The sequence below is a fragment of the Pleurodeles waltl genome, chromosome 9, assembly GCF_031143425.1.
Source record: "Pleurodeles waltl isolate 20211129_DDA chromosome 9, aPleWal1.hap1.20221129, whole genome shotgun sequence".
NCBI classification, from domain to species: Eukaryota; Metazoa; Chordata; class Amphibia; order Caudata; family Salamandridae; genus Pleurodeles; species Pleurodeles waltl.
Window position 1 is genome coordinate 333,193,101 of NC_090448.1, and position 23,144 is coordinate 333,216,244.

Below are 23,144 nucleotides of genomic sequence, written 5' to 3' on the forward strand. Positions count from 1 at the left end.
CTGCGTTGCTAACACATTTTGTCTATTGGTTTTATGCAGTGCCTAGATGGGGCTTTCAGAATGATTTATAGGCAAAAAGTTCATGTCACTATCACAGACATTATTAAAAATGTATTTATTTATTTCGGGGTGCTGTATGTAGCCATTAGGTTACTTCTGAGTGATGCCTTAAGTTATTCAGATGCAAAGAAAAAAGTGTTAGTATGGTCAAATGAAGTCTGAGTGGGTGGCTGGTTAGTCAAATCTGGTGTCGTTCTGGTTCAAACCTTTGGTTGTGCAGTTGAAGGCATGTCTAAATAAGCATGTGCATGGGTTCAGATCTCAGATTGTGGTTCAGGGCAATCCACTGTTTTGGTCCTTGCACTTCCTGGCACCTGCCTTGATGTTTTTTATTTTTTTGTAAGTTTGTAGATTGATCAGATGAGCAAATGGTAAGTGAAACTTTCTGGAAGGTGATGAATTTTGGGGAAGACCAGTATAAAATCAAAGCTCTAGTCAGCTCCGCTCCTTGTCAAGGTGAAATAGTGCTAGGATTTTGCAGAGTAGGAAGAGTTGGAAATTGTTGCCTTTAACTACTGTGTTAACCTGAGGTACTAAGGAAAGATGTGCACAAGAGTAGTCTCAGATTTCTTACTTTCATGGAATTGATGCAGCATGTCAAGGCTCTGGCAGGGTTATGTATTGAGTTCTATTGCCCCTATCACACAGATCTGTGTTTTAGCTGCATACATACAGAGAAAGTTCTCCTTCATTCAAACGAGGAAGTGGTACAAGTAGTAAATGTAGTGGTGGCTGGTTGTCCGATGATCAACCTGGAAGTGGATTTACATATCTTCTACATTGTGTAGTATTGGTCTAGTAGCTGTGTCAAGGTACTTAAGTGGATATTGCCTAGTGGACATGAATGGGATGGGCCTTGGGGTATGCCATACATAACAGGACATATAGATGATTTGACACACTGTTCTGATTTTGACTGCAGTTGATGAGGAATGATTATGTTCATAAGAGAGCCGGTCTGGCTATGCTTGCCCATTGTTCTAGCCTTTCCGGTAGAATGGTGTGATGATTGTGTTAACTGCTGAAATGTCAAAAGGTACATGTGATCGTATGTTGCTCTCCTCAATGGATAGAAGAAGCACCTGCCTAATGTTTGGATAAGGCTGATTCCATCTGTCTTGAGGTGAGACTCTTAACTGATTGTCATGAAGGCAGTTGTTGAGTTTCACAGGTGGGTCAGTAGTTTGCTAAGGTATTCAGGTGTTCAGATAGCATTTCCTAGGGGGATGCGTAGGAGGTAAAAATGTCATGTTTCAGAGGGTGTGAGACAACTCCGCAAAGGAAGGTTTTGTTAATTACATTTAATGTGTCCACCATGATGAAGAAGTGGAATTGTGTGAAGGATGAGACTAAGCAAAGGTCCATAAGTGTCTTGGATGCTTTTATTTTATTAGCTATGTTAAGCAGCTGAATAGTCTCCACAGATTGGAGTGAGATGAGAGTCAACTATAACAACAGTGTGGCATGACTGAAACTTAGGGAGCATATTCCTGTGACCCAGAGGTGTAATTTTGGGTATTGGTGAATTTTGATTCAGAGTAGTTGAAGGGGTCTTCACAATGTTGTTTGGTCATTCAGATGTCACTTGTCTTGTCCTCTGGTAAATGTTAAAGATCTCCTTAGTTGAGAACGGTGGGGTGAGAATGGAAAGGTTTGATAAGCAAGATGAGTGCCTCTTGTAACAGGAACGCCTCAAATGGTTGCTATTAATTAGAAGTTTATCTCTCCACAACCTATTTGTGGTTGACAGTGACAGCTAGTTCACCAACTGAGAACCAGGGAATCCCACTCAAAAATGCACAATAACCTTGACCTTTTGGTGGTCATACTTTTCAGATGCCTTAATGGCTTAACACGTCTTCCTCCCTTGCAATGGTAAGTAACTAAAACATAATACATTAACCACATACATTTGGTTCCTACAAAACAAACAGGATGCTGAAAGAGACAAATGTACCCTGTAAATACTATGTATTCCTAAATTGGAAGTTAAAAGGTAGAACAAAGTATGAATGAAAACACTTATGAAATAAGGATACACCTTAAAATGAATTGCAATGTACAAGTAAACTACAAATGATTTCTGCGAGGATGCTGAGCCTCCCAATCCCAGGCCAGAAGACCAACTCTGGGTACTAACCTACCCAGAGTGTGCAATCTAACCACACAAGCATGAAAGTGGGTGCTCTCCTTAACCTACTTCTTCTTGCACTTTCACCCCTTCTACTCACCACACCATTGTGTGTTACTCCATTTATCTCTACATGCCTTTCCTTATCAACCCGCCCACAGCTACATCAGTGCTTTCACCTTTTTGGCTCATTTTTCATTACTGATCAACATGAACCAGTGCACTACTTCTCAACTCCACCCTCACCTTTAGGCACGCCTCCTCACTGATAAACTTCAACCCTTCTGTGATTCAACTTCTGACTTTCTTTAAGTACTTGTTGGTTTCCTTTAGTCATCTTAACAGACATGGACCATAAAACATTGAAAAACATGCATTCGCACACTCTTACCTCTTCTTCAGTCTTGCGATGCCCCCTCTTGCACACCTATTTTACATGTACCAAACACTTCAACGAGGCAGAAGCAAGTTTTGTTCAAGGTTCTCTCCCTCACATTATTTCAAATGATGGCCTAGCAATCAAACTGTTAGTGGTAGTGCTAAAAGTCAAAATCATGTGCATCACTATCTCTTGTACATTTATTCGACTGTTAAACACCAACTGAATATTTCCTTTGACCATTGTGTTGGGCCTCTCAACCACTCTGTTGGCTCAACAAAGCCTTACGACTGTGCTTAATTCCACAGTTCTCTAAAAACTCAAATTTTCTGTGTTCATTTGTGTACCATTATATGTGATATGTTTTTTTTGGTAAATCCTTTCCTCGTGAACAATTCTCTCAAAACATAATTGCTAATAGCTGTTAGCAGCTACCAAGAAAGTCTACCTGTAACCACTTCGAAAGGACATCTGTAACCACCCCAGCATAGACTTGACTTTAACTCTAAGCCCCCACAACAATCTGAGTCCAAAGACCCTCAATGGCTTACCTGTATATTCTGTGTGTTAAACATTTTCCACTGACAACTTTGACATCTTCTCTCCCTCCGTATAAGCCAGTTGTATGATTGATCATCGACTGCTGGCCTTAAAATGTTTGTCAACCCTTTTCTTTGTTAGGGTTTGATTAAGATGTCCTTCATGTGCTATGTTGACAATTCTTTAACATTGTACCTCCTGTGGCACCACCTGTTGTCCTACAAAGCTGCCTGCCCCTTGTCAGCAGATTATTCATCCAACATTTTAATATACAGTTCCACCCAACACATGAATTCTCATGCCTTCCCCTTCAGTTGTCATTTGTTTGTACATTTTGTGACACTCCATCCTTTTCATTAGCCCCACCCAGTGCTCCTTTAAATCAGCCTGCCACATCTCTACATGATATGCTGGCTGTTGGCCACCCTTAGGACACTCAGGCCCTCATTTTAACATTGGCAGTATCGACTGCCACGGCAACGGCCACCAACATACCCCGCCGTGGCTACCAGCTGTCTACCGGTATCATGACCGCCGACGGTATTCCGCCAGAATGCTGGTGGAACACCTCCGACGGTCACGGCGGTAAGGCGGCGTGGCAGACAGCAGCACCTCCACGCCAGCAAAACACCGCCGACTGTATCGGGAGCAAGGATACGGCCTGGCGGTGTTTTGCTGGTGGATGCTGCTGCTGACCGCACCGACGCGGACCATCTCCAGCCAGAGGACCCCCTGCAAGCAGGTAAGGTGGGTTCACTGACCAGCGAGGGCGGTGGGGGGTGTTGTGTGTATGTGGGCAGGGGTGTGTGTATGTATTGGTGTGCATGCGGGTTTGAGTCGGGTAGGATGCATGCGTGAATGAGTGATTGTGAGTGTTGTGTGTTGTGAATGCATGTGTGTGACAAGGTATGTTGGTGTGTGTTGTGGTGTTTGGGTATGTATGGGTGGTGGTGGGTATGCGTGTGTGCATGTGTGTGTATATGGGTGTGGGTGTGTATATGTGCGGGGGCAGGAGCGGGTGGGGAGGGGGCCAGGGGAGACTCCTATCAGTGCCAGGGAACGGATTCCCTGGCACTGATAGAGCCTACCGCCATGGTTTTCGTGGTGGTATGTTTCTCACGAAAACCATGGCAGGAGGCTGGGTCGTAATCATGAGGGTGGGATTGTGGTGGCCGTTGGGCTGGAGATCGAAGTCTCCAGCCCAGCGGCTTTTACCACCCTGGCGGTTGGTGTGTTAAAGTGGCGGTTTTGGATGGCGTTAACCACCATGGTCCAAATCCCTTTTTTTTATTACCGCCGGCCTGTTGGCGGTATTACCGCTGCTTTAACACCGACCACCAGGGTTGTAAAGAGGGCCTCAGTCTTCTTTGTTTAGCATCTTATCCATGTCTTATCATATCAGTAAACTAGACAAAGATTGTTCCTGTTTAATTTGCTGTCCTGTTTTGTACTCCATCACATACTTATAATCTTGAAGTTTTGACACCAACAGTTTATAACATAATCCTCAGACATAAGTCCTAAAATATTCACCTCTTCACGTAGCTGCCATACTATTCTTGTTCACTGAATATTTCCTCTCAGTTATGGTGAGAGCTCAGGAAACAAAGGCAACCTGTTTCTCTATCTGATCATGAATTTGTAAGAGCAGAGCACCCGGACCAATGGCACGAACATCCACAATCACAATGGTCTTCCTTGAGGTATCGGACTGAGTCAATATTTTAGCTTCAATTACTTCTTCCATATATTGTCAAAGTACCTTTGTTGAAACTCGCACCATTTAAATGTCTTCACTTTGTGCAACAGCTTAGGCAGAGTTTGTGTTTTCCCAGTCTCTAACAGGTTTTGCATAGTATTATATGAGGCCCATTGATTGTTGTCTTTCAGTGATAGAGCCAGACCTGTCTTCACCAAAGAAACTGTTGGTCTCACCCCATTTGCTGTAATAGTGTGTTCAAAGATTCTCCTGCATGAGTAACCATTTTTATTTGCTTAATATTAAGCCCACCTTAGCCAACTTGTTCTGTACTGGTTAAATAAGCCACATTGTGTTCCTCTACACTCTCCTCCCAAACACTGAAGTTTCTCTTCAAGGCACCTTCCTTGAGGACGTAGCTGCTGAGGCAAGACCAAATAGCAGCATGTACATTTATATACCCCCCCTTGGTTATTATTGCTCTTTGTGAAACTGATCTGGTGGTACGCAGCCTTCAAATCCAGTTTTAAGAAGCACAAACCCCTCCTAGTTATCCGCAATACTACTTCAGTGATAATAGGGAGTGGAAAATTGTCCATCCCAATATTTTTATTAAGGCTATGCAAGTAAATGCAAAATCTGATTTTCCATCTTTCTTTGTAATTACCACATAAGACAACCATTGTGTTGCCTTCACTAGTTCCATTATTTCTTCCTTAATCACATCCACCAGCATGTTTCTGAAGTGCTCCCTAGTACACGAGAGCTGGGGCCAGCGGATCCATTCTGAATGCTCCTGGCTTAGCATGGTACAGGTGGAGGGTGAACACAGGTTCACCTACAATTTGGAAGTGTATTGCTTTCATTCCTGAGGTTGAGACTCAGACACTGAAGTGAGGAGGATAGAGAACAGACTGTGTTTAGAAATTCCATGATGTCCCTGTTAACAATGGACTACTGCTTAGTTCTTCCTGAGCATGACCATTTGGTAGATGATAGGGTTGAGGTGCTGGACTGCACTTTCTGTTCCTCAAGGTAAGGAGGTTTCTAGGTCATCTCCTTTTATTTGTCTTTGAGTTGACTTCAGCAAAGATGATGACATCTGGGTACAGAGAAACTCATTCCTTATTGTGCCTGTTTGTTGGATACTTCTGTTTGGAGCCAGCTTAATTTCTACCTGCTGTGGAAGACATCATTTTCCAGGCCGTGTCTGGAGAGCAGACTGGTTCCTAAACCCTAGACAGTTGTATCCAAATGCCTTGTCTGGAAAATGTTAATGAAAGTGGGACCCAATCCATCCCACCGTGTTCCAGTCCAAGTTCTTCTGACCAGGAAGAGAGTGTGCCACAGAGTACTTGGAAAATTGCTGTACAACCAGGGCTAATATCTGCCTGACAGCCAATCTCCCAAAGTTCACGGGATATCACATGAAGTCAATATTTTCTGCTGGGGGGATCTCCCTGAAAGACATCATGAGAAAGGAAAAAGTGTTCCTGGCACAGCAGAGGAGAAACTGACCAAAAGGTGAAGCCCAGTGTGTTCCTGGATTGAGGAAACCACAGTGAAAGCTGATGACCTATGTGAATGAACCAGTGTTAACCAATACTGTGAGAGAGTCACAGTCTCTACACAGTTCAAGATCAAGTTGTACAAGGTTATAAGAGTTTGTGTTCCTGTCTCGACCCAGCAGCCTACTGCAGGCCCAGGATACTGGTATTACTGCTGCTGACGAGAAGAGGAAAGCCACACCACCGCCGAAGCAGAGAGCCCTGATTGGTCTGAAGTCTTTAACTGCCCCAATGATACCATGATGAGGGATTTGGCCACCTGAAGGCCACAACTTCCATTGCTAAAAGCCTGTCTATAGCCGCTGCTGCTGAAGACTGACACTGACACATAGTTCCACCCTTCTGAGTCCATCCTGCGAACTTTGGTTTGAGATAGGCTGCCACTGCAGCGCCTAAAAAAGAAGAGTCACTGATGTGAGTTTGTGCGTGAAACCTGCATTTGCTGCAAACTGAAAGGCTTAGCCTGCACTTGGGGATGAGAGACTGAGGGACATTGTGGAGTCTACCACACTTGTTATGAGAGTGTTTGCTAAAGAAATGCATTGAACTGAGTTGTCTGTGAACTAGTGAGAACAGTTGAACCATCTGCACCATAACCTAATCTCTGTCAAAGATCCTACTGTATTGAGGATGGTAATAGCAGGTATCAGCCATAACTGAAGGAGCATGGTTACTGGGAAGGAATGAGGTGTTGCTCTTTTAGAATGCACCTTATGACAACCCTCTATAAATTACCTATTGGAGAATGTAGTATTAAATTCTTATGTGAGCAGAAAATACTTTATTTTTCCATAAAAAATGAGCACTTGACATTGCAATATTGTTGATTAACTTGTAAGTTCTGAACTCTTTCCCCCCACGCCACCTCCCTTAGCAGTCAGTGACTGGTCACCCTCCTATCCATGAGTCAAAACATGAAAGGATGGCTCTTGGCCTGTTTTTTTGGAGCCCAATTAGGACAGATCCCCAGACCCTAGTGGCAAACAACCACCAATGTTGGCGCGCAGTATCCACTGCCTGTACAATGGCCCCCAAAGAGGGTCTGGCAGTCTTGGTTCTGCAACACCAAACATGACTCCAAGTCCTGCAACAAATGTTCCCTTATACTTTAGATTGCCATCATAGAGCAATAAGGCAAACTCTGTACTTCTTATACACAAGTAAAGAGGTTGGTCTTATCCAAGTTGTGACGTTGCTCTTTGTCCTTTTCACTGTTTTCCGATAAGTCCAGGACTCAGTTGAAAGATTCTTCTAATAAGTGTAATGGGCAGAGGATGCGGGTTTTAAAATGCAGGCCAATGAGATTCCATAGGTGGCTTTGCACTGACTGTAGATCATTAGAAAAAGGAAGAGAAGTTATTTTGTTCTGTGAGCCCTATGACACAGTCCTTATCTCTAAAAATGTCTATCTGATGGAGGCTTCTAGCCTCAGATTCCTTACCTTAGAATTATCCCTAGGCGTCAGACTGGATCTGGACATTTTTCATGAGCAGTACACCTGTGTGCCAGTAGGAGGTGTCATTTGTCTCCTCCTGTTGACGGCATCCGTGATCGAAGTGATGTGTGTGGTGCATACATAGGTGCCACCTCAGTGGGTTTGTCAGTTGTTTTCTTTCCGTGCCAGTCAGTGCAGATCCGCAGAAGAGCTACCGCCAATAATTTTTTGACCGACCTTTTTGTTTTGTTTTTTAACCCTTTTGTTGAAGATTTTGAGGTTTTGTCTCCTGGTGTAGCAGGGCTGTCCACAAGGAAGCCTTGTTTCAAGCCCTGTCGCGCCTGTCACCAGCAAATGTGCATGGCAGATCCACACTTCGTCTGCCTTTAGTACCTTGAGCACCACCATGTCACCAAGACCTGTGTTGATTGTTGTGCCCTGCACCCTAAGGTTTTAAGGGAGTGGTCCCTCAAGCTCCTCGCTGTGACGGTCTCGATCCCAGTCGAGGTGAAGGTCTCTATATCGGTCCCAGAGTCACTCCAGTCGCTCGTTGTCACAGTTGAAGTTATTTGAGTAAGTCTCACAAATGGAATAAGCACAAGGAGACAAAGAGGTCTTCGACTTTGCCCTATCTGTCAGTCATCCGCCTACCCCCGCACTGTTTCTGCACCTCCCTGAGGTTTCAAGAGCCAGAGCGACCCCCACCCAACTGCGTGAATTTTATGAGTCCATGCACCTCATTTATGAGTGGCCTGCGCGCTCAGAAGGGGCCTCTACTCATGTTCTGCTGGTGGGTTTGTCCCCATCACTAGTCGAGCCTCTTGGATCCATGGATGGATCTGGATCGGTGCCAGTCGAGCCACCTCGACCTTCCCCCTGTGCCGGCTCCACTGCTGATGTCCCCATCACCCACCGCAGTGCAGTCCCCGTACTCATCCCTGACTCCGATGCAGAACTACATGGGCATTGTATGAATCCGCTTCCAGTGCCGACTGCAGGGAAGACCACCTAGGTCGGAGACTGTGGCCTAATTCTTTGGGCTAGCACCTGGGGATGGATTGTGAAGGGCCACTGCACCCTGATGAATACCAGCCCCTGGATGTCACTGAGTATACTTGGGTGAAGATCTGGCATATGCCAGTGGACTCAATACCTCCCTGGCTTTTGGTTTGGTGTCTACTCCTACTGTGGCTACAGTGGAAGGGGCCTCATTTGCTATTGTGGTTTGAAGTGCGGCTGAGAGCCTAGACCTTCAGCTACCCTTTTGTGGTCAAGATGAATGTGTTGTCTGAGGTGCTTCCGCCAGGTCACCACCTCTGAAAAGCTTCTCCAATTTAACAAAGCCCTCTCGGATGTCCTTCTCGGGCCTCATTCAAGCCCTGCACAGGAGTACCCGTGAATAGGTCTATGGCCTGTCACCATCACTTTGCCCAGAGGACCCCAGTTTTCTCACAACACACCCCACCCCAGAGAGCTTGGTGAGCCAAAGGTCCACTTCTAAAGTAAATGCTGGCACCTTCCCTACCATTCCCCTGGACAGGAAATCCAAGAGGCTGGATATCTTGGGGAAGAAGATGTTCTTTTCTAGCCAACCTGGCACCGTAGTTGGTGGACACTGCATACCTTTTGGTCCAATAGTCCCACTTGCTATGGGGCTCAGTTCTGCAGGTCCTGTGTGTGGTCTCGTAGGAGGCCCTAGCCATACTCCTTCAAACTATTGCCGACGGGAGAGACGCAGCCAAGTTCACCGTACGCTTTGGGCTGTATATGACAGACTGGCTAGGCAGATTGGTTTAATTGTTGGTGGCCTTACTTCACCATTTCTGGCTGAGGACGACTGGCTTTTCTGGGGATGTCCAAGCCTCACTTCTGGACATGCCTTTTAATGGCATCTCTTTTGTGACAAGGCTGACTCAGCGCAGGAGTGCTTCAAGGACAGCAGAGCTACTGCCAGGTCCTTGGGTGTTTCCATGGCCCCTCGCAAGTGCTGTCTGCCTCCTGATCCTTTTGTGGCCACCAAAGGGGCTTCCATCCGTGTCTCTAACTGCCATTCCACTACGGTCAGCAGACTTCTCAGTTCTTCCATGGAAGAGGACGTGGCACCCACAGGCCTAGTGGTTCAGGTAGCCAGTCCCCCCCCCCCCCACCTCTTCAGCCTCCAAGCCCCTATAGTTTGCCCACTGACCATCATGGGCACACAGTGCAATGTCATCACCTGCCCCCACTGGAGAACAATGACAGCTGGGTTCCCCCGATTGTCCACAGGGACTACTTCCTCCCCTTTGTTTCTATCCCTGCACTCATGCTACCCATATACGATTGGCTGACTTAGGACAACATCTCATTACTTTGCCTGGAAGTGCAGGCTCTCTTGGCCAAGGGAGCCATAGAGCAGGTGCTGGCATCTGAAGTAGGTCATAGTTGTTATTCCCACAACTTGCTGGGGCCCAGAAAGGACAGAGGCATATCTCCTATCCTAGACTTGCTTCCTGAAAAAGGAGAAACTCAAACTGCTCATAGTGGCTCAAGTCTTATCTGCCCTGGACCTTGGCCATCTGGGAGAGGTGGCGATCAGAGGACCCTGCTCTTTGGAGGAATACAGAGTCCACCTCAACCTTGAAAGCCTTTCTACAGGGAGTGCAGAATTATTAGGCAAGTTGTATTTTTGAGGATTCATTTTATTATTGAACAACAACCATGTTCTCAATGAACCCAAAAAACTCATTAATATCAAAGCTGAATATTTTTGGAAGTAGTTTTTAGTTTGTTTTTAGTTTTAGCTATGTTAGGGGGATATCTGTGTGTGCAGGTGACTATTACTGTGCATAATTATTAGGCAACTTAACAAAAAACAAATATATACCCATTTCAATTATTTATTATTACCAGTGAAACCAATATAACATCTCAACATTCACAAATATACATGTCTGACATTCAAAAACAAAACAAAAACAAATCAGTGACCAATATAGCCACCTTTCTTTGCAAGGACACTCAAAAGCCTGCCATCCATGGATTCTGTCAGTGTTTTGATCTGTTCACCATCAACATTGCGTGCAGCAGCAACCACAGCCTCCCAGACACTGTTCAGAGAGGTGTACTGTTTTCCCTCCTTGTAAATCTCACATTTGATGATGGACCACAGGTTCTCAATGGGGTTCAGATCAGGTGAACAAGGAGGCCATGTCATTAGATTTCCTTCTTTTATACCCTTTCTTGCCAGCCACGCTGTGGAGTACTTGGACGCGTGTGATGGAGCATTGTCCTGCATGAAAATCATGTTTTTCTTGAAGGATGCAGACTTCTTCCTGTACCACTGCTTGAAGAAGGTGTCTACCAGGAACTGGCAGTAGGACTGGGAGTTGAGCTTGACTCCATCCTCAACCCGAAAAGGCCCCACAAGCTCATCTTTGATGATACCAGCCCAAACCAGTACTCCACCTCCACCTTGCTGGCGTCTGAGTCGGACTGGAGCTCTCTGCCCTTTACCAATCCAGCCACGGGCCCATCCATCTGGCCCATCAAGACTCACTCTCATTTCATCAGTCCATAAAACCTTAGAAAATCAGTCTTGAGATATTTCTTGGCCCAGTCTGGACGTTTCAGCTTGTGTGTCTTGTTCAGTGGTGGTCGTCTTTCAGCCTTTCTTACCATGGCCATGTCTCTGAGTATTGCACACCTTGTGCTTTTGGGCACTCCAGTGATGTTGCAGCTCTGAAATATGGCCAAACTGGTGGCAAGTGGCATCGTGGCAGCTGCACGCTTGACTTTTCTCAGTTCATGGGCAGTTATTTTGCGCCTTGGTTTTTCCACACGCTTCTTGCGACCCTGTTGACTATTTTGAATGAAACGCTTGATTGTTCGATGATCACGCTTCAGAAGCTTTGCAATTTTAAGAGTGCTGCATCCCTCTGCAAGATATCTCACTATTTTGGACTTTTCTGAGCCTGTCAAGTCCTTCTTTTGACCCATTTTGCCAAAGGAAAGGAAGTTGCCTAATAATTATGCACACCTGATATAGGGTGGTGATGTCATTAGACCACACCCCTTCTCATTACAGAGATGCACATCACCTTAAATGCTTAATTGGTAGTAGGCTTTCGAGCCTATACAGCTTGGAGTAAGACAACATGCATAAAGAGGATGATGTGGTCAAAATACTCATTTGCCTAATAATTCTGCACTCCCTGTATCGTTCATCAAGGCTAGTACAGATTTTCACGACAACAACGCCGCCATGTGGTACTGCATCAAGTATGATGGGGTGGGTTCATGATCCTCTGTCAAGAAGTCATGCGTATCTGGACATGGCTAGAACGTCAGGGCATTTCACTTTTGGTTAACACCTGGCAGGCTTTGAGTGCCAAAGGGGTCAGCTGAAGATGCCTAGTGGATCACTAGGGATGTCTTCAACCGGAAGTGGTGCAAGGTCTCTTTCTGGAGTGGGGTGAGCCTTGGTTAGATCTGTTTGCCACTATTGAAAATGCACAATGCCATTGGTTCTGCACACTGAAGTTTCCAAGGCAGCTCTCATTATTAGACGCTCTTCATTGTTAGTTGCGCTCTAGCCTCCTGTATGCCTTTCCGACAATACTGTTTCTGCCCAGAGTTCTTAAGAAGCTCAGGAGTGACCAGACACAAGTCATCCATCTGGCTTCGGACAGGACCCTGAGAGTCTGGTCTCCCGAGCTTTTGAGCATGTCCATTTGTCCTTTAGGAGTATCTCCTGTCGCAGCTGCAGAGGAGGGATCTCCACCCACATGTGTCAAAGCTCCACCTTCATGCATGGAGATTGAGTCAGTTGACACCTTTTGACCTTCCCGAAGTCTGTAATGTTAATGTTATTTTGGCTGCTCAGTGTCCCTCCACCACACCCGCTATGGGAGCGAGTTTGTGGCATAGTGTACCAACAGGTTGACCTTTTTCTGCACCCTTTTACCAAGTTTTTTTTGTTTATCTTTACCTTGGCACAGCAAGGCTCTGCATATGGCACGCTGAAGGTTTAAAAAAATCTGCTATCTCAGCCTTTCTGACGCTGTCAGATCAGTCCTTCCTTTTCAAGTCCCCTATTGTAAATAGGTTCCTTAAAGGTCTTCAGCACGCGTCTCCTCCAGCTCCCTTTGTCATGCCTCAATGGGACCTTAATTTGGTTCTTAACTTTCTAATTTGCGCTCCCCTGGAGGCATTTCATAATAGGCTCCTCACCATCAACACGGCATGTCTGATAACAAATCTGCCTGGCGGGTCTGTGAACTGTAGGCGCTGTCATCTCAGCCTCCATAAATTTCTTTTATCTAGACAAAACTGGTCCTTCGGAGTCAAGTATCCTTCTTGCTGAAGGTAGTCACCCTGTTCCACATAGGCCAGTTTATAACCTTGCCTTCCTTTCATAGTCTGCCTCATTCCTCTAAAGAAGAGGAGAGACTCCACTTGCTGGACCCAGAAAGAGCATTGCCTTTCTACCTTGACTGCACATGACCATTCCGGGTGGACAATCAACTCTTTGTGGGGTATATTGGAGACAAGAAAGGAAAGGCCTGCAGAAATGAACTGTCTCCTGATGGATTGTGCCCTGTATTAAGATTTGCTATGCAGAGGGCTAGGGCTTGTGTCCTCATTTCACCAGAGCTGCAACAGACTTCCGGTCTTGGACATCTGTCAGGAGCAAACGTGGTTTGCTGCACATGTTCACCAAAGACAACCTCCTAGACAGTCAGGTCTGTCGTGATACTCACTTCGCCTGTTCGGTCCTGCAGGACTTTCAGGTCTAAATTGGGTTTGCAGACTCTCCTCAGGGGAGGAATTGTTTGGGTATCTATTCTAAAGTAAGGTGTCTGCGGCTAAAAGTCTCAATCAGATAAACAAGTTACCTTTGTTAATGCCTTATCTGGTAGAGACTGCAGATTCCTTACCAACCCACCCATCCATCCTGCCTGCTCTGGAAGCAGATTTTTAGGTCAGTGTCCTTCGTGGCTCTGTGCTCGTTGCATGAAAAGTTGCGAAAAGAAACCGACGTCAGCATGCTGGGGTGAAGCCTGTATAGGCACCACGCACATCACTTCTGGCGCAGACAACGCCAACACCACCACGCAGAGCCATACAATTCCACCTACTGTCGCTCAGGGGTACTATTCACAAAAGATTTCTGGATCCAGTCTGACACATGGGGATAATTCTAGGGTAAGGAATGGGTGGCGAGATAGGGTTTCTACCAGATCAAGCATTACTGAAGGTAAGTAACTTGTTCTTTAGCACCTAATCCTGCGGAAGTCTTGAATTTGCAGTTGGCTAGTGTGGAAAGTAAGGCAACCCTGCTAACTGAAATTCTACAGTCTGACCATTGGCTGCTGGGCCATTACTGTCTTTTAACAAGGCCCTGTCTTCTAACTAAAGATTCCTTACCTTAGAATATTCCCCAGGCATCAGACTGGATCCAGAAACTCTTGAGAAGTAACCCTTTGTGCAGGTAGATGGTGTAGATCGGCTCAGTGGTGTCCTCCAAGCCAGAAGTGACGTGCGGTGTCTGTGCGCTGACATCAGTTCTTTTCTCTCCGCACCATCAGTGAAGGTCCGGAGGGAGTTACCATTTTTGGAAAATTTTTCGACATTTTGGCAAACTTTTTGGAGCTTAACTCCCAGTGTGCAATAGGTATTTTCCTCCCAAAAAAGCCAGTCAGGTTTAAGTCCTGTGGTTCCTGTCACAGACCGATGTCTGTGACAGACCGCCACCTGGTTTGCCTCCGGTGCATTGATCCAGGTCGTGACTCCAAGGCCTACCACCTGACTACACCTTGAACACAGGCAGTTTAGGGCTGCTCCCTAAAGCTCTTGTCCCGGTGCCAGCTGCTTGAAGTAGTCATTGTTAAAGTCACATAAGAAATGCAAGAAGTCCAATAAGTTGGAGCGCTCCTAAACTTAGTGGCACCGGTCCCATTCTTCAGACGAGGCACAAGAACAATGCCGTAGATCTAGTCCCTACTCCCACGTATCAGGCAAGGAGCCTTAATCTAGGTCTACTCCGCACTGCCTTTCTAAAAGAGTTTTAGGAGGCCATGCACCTCATATGTGGGTGGGCATACCCCACAGGAGCGCCTTTGGGTCACAGACTTTTGGCTGATTCCTCTACAGGATTCCTGTAGCAGCGGGTCCACCCTCTGTGCCAGTCAGGCCCCTTAGATCTTTTTCTGGATCCGGATCTGTTCTGGCCACAAGACTGCAACCTACCCTGCAGCCCATTCCAGTGTCATTCCCAGCACAACCACTGCAAACCCCATTGTAATACCCAAGTCAGATCGGTGTCACTCAATGTCTGTTCTGGCACAGGCTGAACATGACCTTCTGAGTTGGAAACAGAGCTTATTTTTTTCAATTGGCCTTGTAGGGGAATAAGATTGGGGAGGTTTCGAAGAGTCTTATGGTTACACCAACCCCATGGAAAGAGCACAAGGATAACTGCTATAAGGAAGTGGCGGATGCCAGCGATCTGGACACCTCCCCAGACACTGACCTAGTTTCTCTCTACCATGGTGGTAAGGAGGGCTGCTGAAGGCCTAGATCTTACACTGCCTTCAGTGCCGGTCAAGACTAAGGTCCCAGACTGCCTCACCCAGTACCTCACTACGGAGAGTCTGGTTGTCCATGCCTCAGCATCCAAGTTCCACCCTGGCTTGTTCCTTATCACAATTCTGAACACAAATGAGGGACTGAGACCACTTTTAGGTCCACCATACAAGCTTCCTTACAGTATAAATTGGTATGCAGTACCTCTAGAGTAAAAAGGTAAGACAAAAAAAGGAAAAGAAAGAAGGTTGTGGAAAACTGAGAAAACAGATTGGGGGGTCTGATTGCTCAGAAACAAAATTCCTCACACACACAGATGGGTGTCACACGTCATCATAGAGCAGCTCGTGGTTAGACCTGCGCTACAATGCACTACAGGCCCCTCGAGAGGGCTGTTTGCCAGAGGTCTTTTGGAATAAAACCTAGTTGTGAAGTGTATTAGGAGGTGCTCTTAGTGTAGATTGGTGTAAAGTGAGTTAAGAACAACTAAGAGGTACCCAAGCAAATTTAATGTGGGGGTCCTCCTGTCATAAAACAGTGTTAGTATAGGAGCTATACTAACACCGTTTCTTACCACTACACCGGACAGGGAATCAAGGAGCCTGGGCACCTTTGGCAAGAGGATGTTCTCTTCCTCCAGACTTGCACTGCAGTATTTGAATATTGTGTGCTCCTTTGACCAATATTCCCACACACTCTTTGTGCAAATGCTGGCCATGGCCTCATAGGAGATGATCAAGCCATCATGACTCAGGCTAAGTTTACCATGTGCTGCGGGATGGCTAACTCACTAGGTAGAACCAATTGCTTTAGCAGTGGCACTCTCATTGCCACTCCCGGCAGAAATCTACTGGGTTTTCAGGGGATGCCCAGGCATCCCTTAGTGACATTTGCTTCAATGGCACCTGCCTTTTTGGCAACAAGGCAGATTGGGCACTTGAGCGCTTTCAGGACAGCAGGGCCACAACACAGTCATTAGGAGTCTCCATGACACCATGCTAGCCCAGTTTACTTTTTTTCCTTTCCGTGGCTACAGTATGGCTAACAAACCCGGGCAATCCCTCCCATCTACCACAGCCAACAGGTTCCCCTGTCCTGTTGTATCCACAGCTTCCAGTCTGCTGTCCCCCAGGCAGCTGCAGCCTCCAAACACCCTTAATATGCCCTTTCCCCATCATGGGCAGGATCATGCACCATCTGCCTGGATGGCAGCACATAACATTGAACAAAATGGGTGCTTCATAGTGTGCAGCAGGGTTTCAACCGTCCCCCTCTGCATTCATTAAAACCGTGCTGCCCATGCCACCATCCTTAGACCGGTTGATGGAGGATTACCTATACCTGGTGCATCAGGAACTGAAGGCTCTTTGGGCCAAAGAAGCTATCTAGAGGGGTTGACATCAGAAGTAGGTTGTGGTTTCTATTTCTGCTACTTGCCAGTGCCCAAAAAGAATGGAGCCCTTCTCTCTGTATTAGACCTGCACCCTCCATTTTTTGGGGTTCACTATCAATGTGCCAATGTCACACCTAACTCCCTATCAGACACTCCCTTTCATCAAAGCCATTCTAGACTCAGTGTAGTTATGGGCCTATCTTCTGGAGTGGCAAGTTCAGGATACTCAGGCTGTGAATCTGATGTTTCTGATGGATACAACTACCTGTGGATTCCTCACCTGATGAATACTCCCATGGCGCCAGCATTTGACGGAAATCTTCTTACTAGTCTCTGCACGTCGACGAGGACGTCACTCTAGCCCACGCGACGCCGTCTGACGTCATACAGGCATTAAGAAGTCCTCGCCGACGTGCCGATGACAGTTCCCTTTTTTCCGTGCATTCGAAACGGTTATCTTCGAGGGAGTTACTGTTACCTTCGTGGTTACAGTGTATTGTCTGCTGCGTAGTCTTCTCTGCGGTAACAATGTCTCAGAGGAAGTCGGGTTTCAAGCCCTGTCGAGAGTGTGGGGGCAAGATGTCAGTTACAGATCCTCACTCCGACTGTCTATGGTGTTTGAGCTCCGACCACGACGTCTCGACTTGCGATTCATGTCAACACATGAATCCGAAGGCCCTCAAAGAGCGCGAGGCCAAGTTATTCATGGCAAAGTCAAAGAAGAAGGAGAAACATCATAAGAAGTCTTCTTCGCCAAGGTCTCACCGGCGTCATCGAGACTCCCGGCGCCGTAGAGACTCACGACGTCACTCCAGCAAGGAGTCTCATTCGAGGTCACCTTCGGCTCGGCGTCGGAGGACTTGGGAGGTCAGCCCCACGGTCACGCCGCATCCATCGACGCCGTTGCCCTCTCCGGCGTCACCGACTTCACCTGGTCAGGCGTCAGTGATTGAGGTGGTGCAGCCTCTTGTGTTTTCTCCGGCGTCGCAGACGTCGAGGCCGGCGTCGGGGTCGCCCTCGATCCAGGCACCCCAGTATCCGGCTTTTCCCACTCCTGGAGCCGATAGTACCGCGTTTCTTAATGCGATGTATACCATCTTTCAGCAGATGGCTCCAGAAGCTGCTCCGGCTGGTCCTTCGGGGCCCTTGGCCTTTTCGTTGGGTGATCCTGCGCCTCTTCGGCCGGCACCCTTTATGCCCTTTCTCCCTTTTGGGAATGTGGGCTCGGCGCCGGTGCCGGCGTCGGTTGCCCCTCCGTCGAAGTCAGGATTTTGCCCTGTGACTCCGGTTGGTCCATCGGCTCCAAGACCTCGTCCTCCGGCTCCTGCCTCGGCGCCGAAGCTGCCTGTGGCGCCGGACGCGGCGTCAGATGCTTCTGGAGATCGGCGCCGTTCTTCGACGTCGGCGGAGGCCATGTCGACTCCGCGTATCGAGGAGAGACTTCATTCGAGGAGGCGTGCTCTCCGTCTTTTAGAAGAGCAAGAGTACCAGCGAGTCCTAGAGGAGGGAGAGATTGAGGACTCTGGAGACGGACTGCATGGTCTGGATACAGCCAGTGGGCTGGACACTTCCCCTGAGTGGGACCTTTCATCTCCAGGGGAATATACGGAGGAGGCTGCTTCCTTTCATGCTGTGGTGAGGAAGGCAGCGAGCTTTTTGGACCTGCCTTTGCCGGTGGCAGAGGCAAAGCAGAATTTGCTGACAGAGGTATTGCATCCGGCCTCTGCTGCAGCTGAGCCTCTCTTGCCATTTAATGAGGCTTTGCTGGATCCGGTGTTGGAGGTGTGGAAGAAGCCGGTGTCTTCCTCGGCCGTTCATAGGGCTGTGGCCAGGAGGTATCGAGCTGCACCATCTGACCCTGGCTTTCTCTCTAGACACCCTACGCCGGAGAGCTTGGTGGTGCAAGCCTCCTGTTCCTCAAAGTCAGCGCCTGGTTCCTTCCCGACGGTGCCTGGAGACAGAGACTCCAAGAAACTGGATGCGCAGTCCAAGAAAATATTTTCGTCATGCAGTTTGGCGTTGAAGGCCACCAACGCCACGTGCATTCTGGGGAGGTACATCCATGCGCTGATGGATGATATTTCGTCTTCATTCACGGAGCTTCCCCAGGGTCTTTTGGATGTGGTCTCGGACGCCCAGGCTGCCGCGACCCAGATTATCCAGTCTGGGCTGGACACGACCGACTCGGTGGCCAGGGCGATGGGCACGGCTGTGGTGGCAAGAAGACAGGCCTGGCTCCGAAACTCAGGGTTCTCTGCGGATGTGCAGTCGACCCTGCTGGACCTCCCGTTTGATGGGGACAGACTGTTTGGAGCCAAGGCAGATTCAGCCTTGGAACGATTTAAGGAGAGCAGAGCCACAGCCAAATCGTTAGGACTGCAAGCTCCTTCTTCCTCTGCCTCTTCTAGAATTTTCAGGAGGTTTCGGGGATTTGGGCGTGGCTCTTATTCCTCTTCCTTTCGGGGGAGGTTCCAGCAACCCGCCTCTTCCCTCCCCTATAGGTCATTTAGAGGGAGGGGTGGGGTCCGTACCAGAGGAGCCTCTCAACAGCACTCTGCCTCTTCCTCGTCCTCTGGAGGGGTGCAGCAGGGGAAGCAGCCTTAGGCTTCCACCGTTTCCCACTCACTCCTCTCCTGTAGGGGGAAGATTACTGCGTTTTCTCCACAAGTGGAAGTCTATCACAACGGACACTTGGGTTCTCGGCATTGTGGGAAAAGGCTACGCCCTTCCCTTTCGGGAGTTCCCGCCCCTCATCCCGCCCCGCCCATCTTATTGTTCAGAAGAACACCTCCTGTTGCTAGAACAGGAGGTTCAAGTCCTCCTTTCAAAGGGCGCGGTAGAGTTGGTCCCAGAGCAGGAAAAGGGTCGAGGTTGTTACTCAAGATACTTCCTGATTCCCAAAAAGGATGGTCAGTTGAGACCAATCCTGGATCTGAGGATCTTGAATTGGTTCCTCAAACAGGAAAAGTTCAAGATGCTGACCCTAGCACAGGTGCTTTTGGCGTTGAACAAGGAAGATTGGATGGTGTCTGTCGACTTGCAGGATGCTTACTTTCATATCCCGATACTCAAGTCGCACAGGAAGTATCTCCGGTTTGTGGTAGGGTCGCAGCACTATCAGTTTGCGGTCCTCCCGTTTGGTCTTACTTCAGCACCTCGAGTCTTCACAAAGGTGATGTCAGTGGTTGCGGCGGAGCTCAGAAGGAAGGGGATAGCAGTATTCCCTTACTTGGACGACTGGTTGATCAAAGCCAAGTCCCCGGAGCTTGTGTCGCATCATCTGCAGTCAACAACCCAGTTGTTGTTCGACCTGGGCTTTTCGGTGAACGTGCCCAAATCTCACCTGGAGCCCTCTCAGCGCCTCCTGTTCATAGGGGCAGTACTGGATACAACATTGAGTCGAGCCTTTCCTCCGCCTCAGCGGATTCAAGATATTCAGGAATTGGTTCCAATGTTTCGAAATGGAGCGGTAGTTCCAGTCCTCAAGGTCCTTCGTCTGCTCGGTCTGTTCGCCTCCTGCATTCTGTTGGTCACGCATGCTCGCTGGCACATGAGGGCTCTTCAGTGGTGCCTCCGAAGGCAGTGGTCTCAACACAAGGGAGATTTAGAAGGTACTGTCAAGATCTCCAGAGATGCTGCTGTGGAATTGAAGTGGTGGATTGCGGGCAACAATCTTTCACAGGGGAAGCCGTTCGCGCAGTCGCCACCAGTGGCCACGGTAATAACGGATGCCTCCACCCTAGGATGGGGAGCTCATCTGGGGGATCTGGAGATCAAAGGGCTTTGGTCTCCAGAGGAACAGGTGTTTCATATCAATCTGTTGGAGTTACGGGCTGTACGTTTGGCTCTCAAGGCCTTCCTCCCATCCCTTCGTGGTCAGTCGGTACAGGTCCTGACGGACAATACTACCACGATGTGGTACATAAACAAACAGGGAGGAGTAGGGTCGTACCTTCTCTGCAGAGAAGCTCTTCGGCTATGGTCCTGGGCAAAGGACCATCAGATTTGCTTGGTGGCAAATCATCTGGCCGGGGTCTTGAATGTACGTGCGGACAGTCTCAGTCGCCAATTCTCGGCAGACCACGAGTGGCGTCTCCATCCAGATCAAGTCTGTTTAATCTTCCAGATGTGGGGGTTTCCTCGGATAGATCTGTTTGCCACTCGGGAGAACGCGCATTGCCCGTTATTCTGCAGCCTCCAGTATCCGATGCAGGGAGCGTTGGGGGACGCGTTTCAGATAACCTGGTGCGACCAGTTGCTTTACGCGTTTCCCCCCATACCCTTGATTCCTCGAGTGTTGAGGAAAATTCGCCAAGACCGGGCCCAAGTCATCTTAATAGCTCCGGATTGGCCAAGGAGGGTATGGTACTCCGACCTTCTCCAACTCTCACTGTGCCCTCCGCTCCGTCTCCCTCTCAGGGCAGACCTCCTCTCGCAGTCGCAGGGGCAGGTTTTACACCCCAACCTCCAGAGTCTGCACCTACATGCTTGGAGATTGAACGGGGCAACCTGAGTTCCTTCTCTCTCCCGCCTGATGTAGTGGATGTTATCTTAGCGGCCAGGCGACACTCCACTAAATCTATCTACGCTAATAGGTGGTCTAAATTTGTTATGTGGTGTGGAGAGAGACAGATTGATCCCTTACATGCTCATCTGTCACATGTTTTGTCTTTTGCACTGTCTCTAGCGCAGAAAGGTTGTGCAGTAGCTACCATTAAGGGTTATTTGTCGGCCTTGTCAGCCTTCATTTGTCTTCCAGACCAACCATCGTTATTTAAATCCCCTATTGTTCTCAGATTCTTGAAAGGTCTTCTGAATCAATATCCTCCAAAACCATTCGTTATGCCTCAATGGGATTTGTCCTTGGTCCTGACTTTCCTTATGGGGTCCCCTTTTGAGCCTATGCATTCTTGCCCCTTAAGGTATTTGGTTATTAAAACAGTATTCCTGGTAGCTATAACATCTGCAAGGAGAGTGAGTGAGTTGCAGGCCTTATCGGTTAAACCCCCTTATATAATGTTTTATGGGGATAAGGTGGTGTTGAGGACCAAGGCTGCTTTCCTTCCGAAGGTTGTTTCACCCTTCCATTTGGCTCAGACAATCACTTTGTCCACGTTTTATCCTCCGCCTCATCCTTCAAAGGAGGAAGAAAGACTACATCGCCTGGACCCAAAAAGGGCGTTGAGCTTCTATATCGACAGAATGAAGGATATCAGGCTGGAGGATCAGCTGTTTGTCGGATACGTGGGCAAGAGGAGAGGAAAGGCAGTCCACAAGAGAACACTCTCCAGGTGGGTTGTTCTTTGCATTAAAATCTGTTACTCTTTGGCAAAGAAGGATCCGCCTGAGGGCATTAGAGCTCACTCCACCAGAGCTAAGTCGGCCTCTTCGGCCTTGGCCAGGGGTGTTCCTGTGGTTGACATCTGCAAGGCCGCAACTTGGTCGTCCCTTCACACTTTTGTGAAACATTACTGTTTGGACTCTGAGGTCAGAAGGGACGGTCATTTTGCACGGTCAGTGCTGCAGGATTTCTTGGTTTGACCATTTAGGCACCCACCGCCGGGCGTGGTACTGCTTTGGGACTCTATTCATCAGGTGAGGAATCCACAGGTAGTTGTATCCATCAGAAGAACGAGTTACTTACCTTCGGTAACGACTTTTCTGGTGGATACATTAGCTACCTGTGGATTCCTCACGGTCCCACCCGCCTCCCCGTTGCCTTTTTGGTCTCTCCAAGCAATCCTTGAGTGTGCTCCTTTTGGTCTTCAAAGTTGCAATACATTTTGCATGTATGATATTTGTATATATGTGTATATTTATATATAAATCTATATATATATTGGGTATATACATGATTCGTATGTATAAATATATTTATTTGTTTAAAAAAAAAAAAAAAGGTTATATTAAATCTACAGCTATTTTATTGCAATGTTGTGTGATTTACAATATTAAGAGATGTTGCTTTGCTCTTTCATTGCATTGGGTTATTATTATTATTCTCATGCACGTAAAAAATGTTGGTACTGTCATCGGCACGTCGGCGAGGACTTCTTAATGCCTGTATGACGTCAGACGGCGTCGCGTGGGCTAGAGTGACGTCCTCGTCGACGTGCAGAGACTAGTAAGAAGATTTCCGTCAAATGCTGGCGCCATGGGAGTATTCATCAGGTGAGGAATCCACAGGTAGCTAATGTATCCACCAGAAAAGTCGTTACCGAAGGTAAGTAACTCGTTCTTCATCCTGTTTCCTGGATTCCTTTGAGACTTACTCTTTTGTCATATACGTACTGTAGGAAGCTGGCTCTCTATATGGTGCACTAAAAAGAAGTACACCGTGCAGAGAGTCCAGTGGATCCCAATTGCTTTGCAGAGG

General features: G+C 47.7%; 1 protein-coding gene across 2 annotated transcripts in view; it reads left to right on the top strand.

The window, feature by feature from the left end:
* The window catches only part of RNF123 (ring finger protein 123), a 1,441,353-nt gene that overhangs the window by 310,135 nt on the left and 1,108,074 nt on the right, over window positions 1–23,144 (top strand). The gene's annotated exons all lie outside the window — the stretch shown is intronic.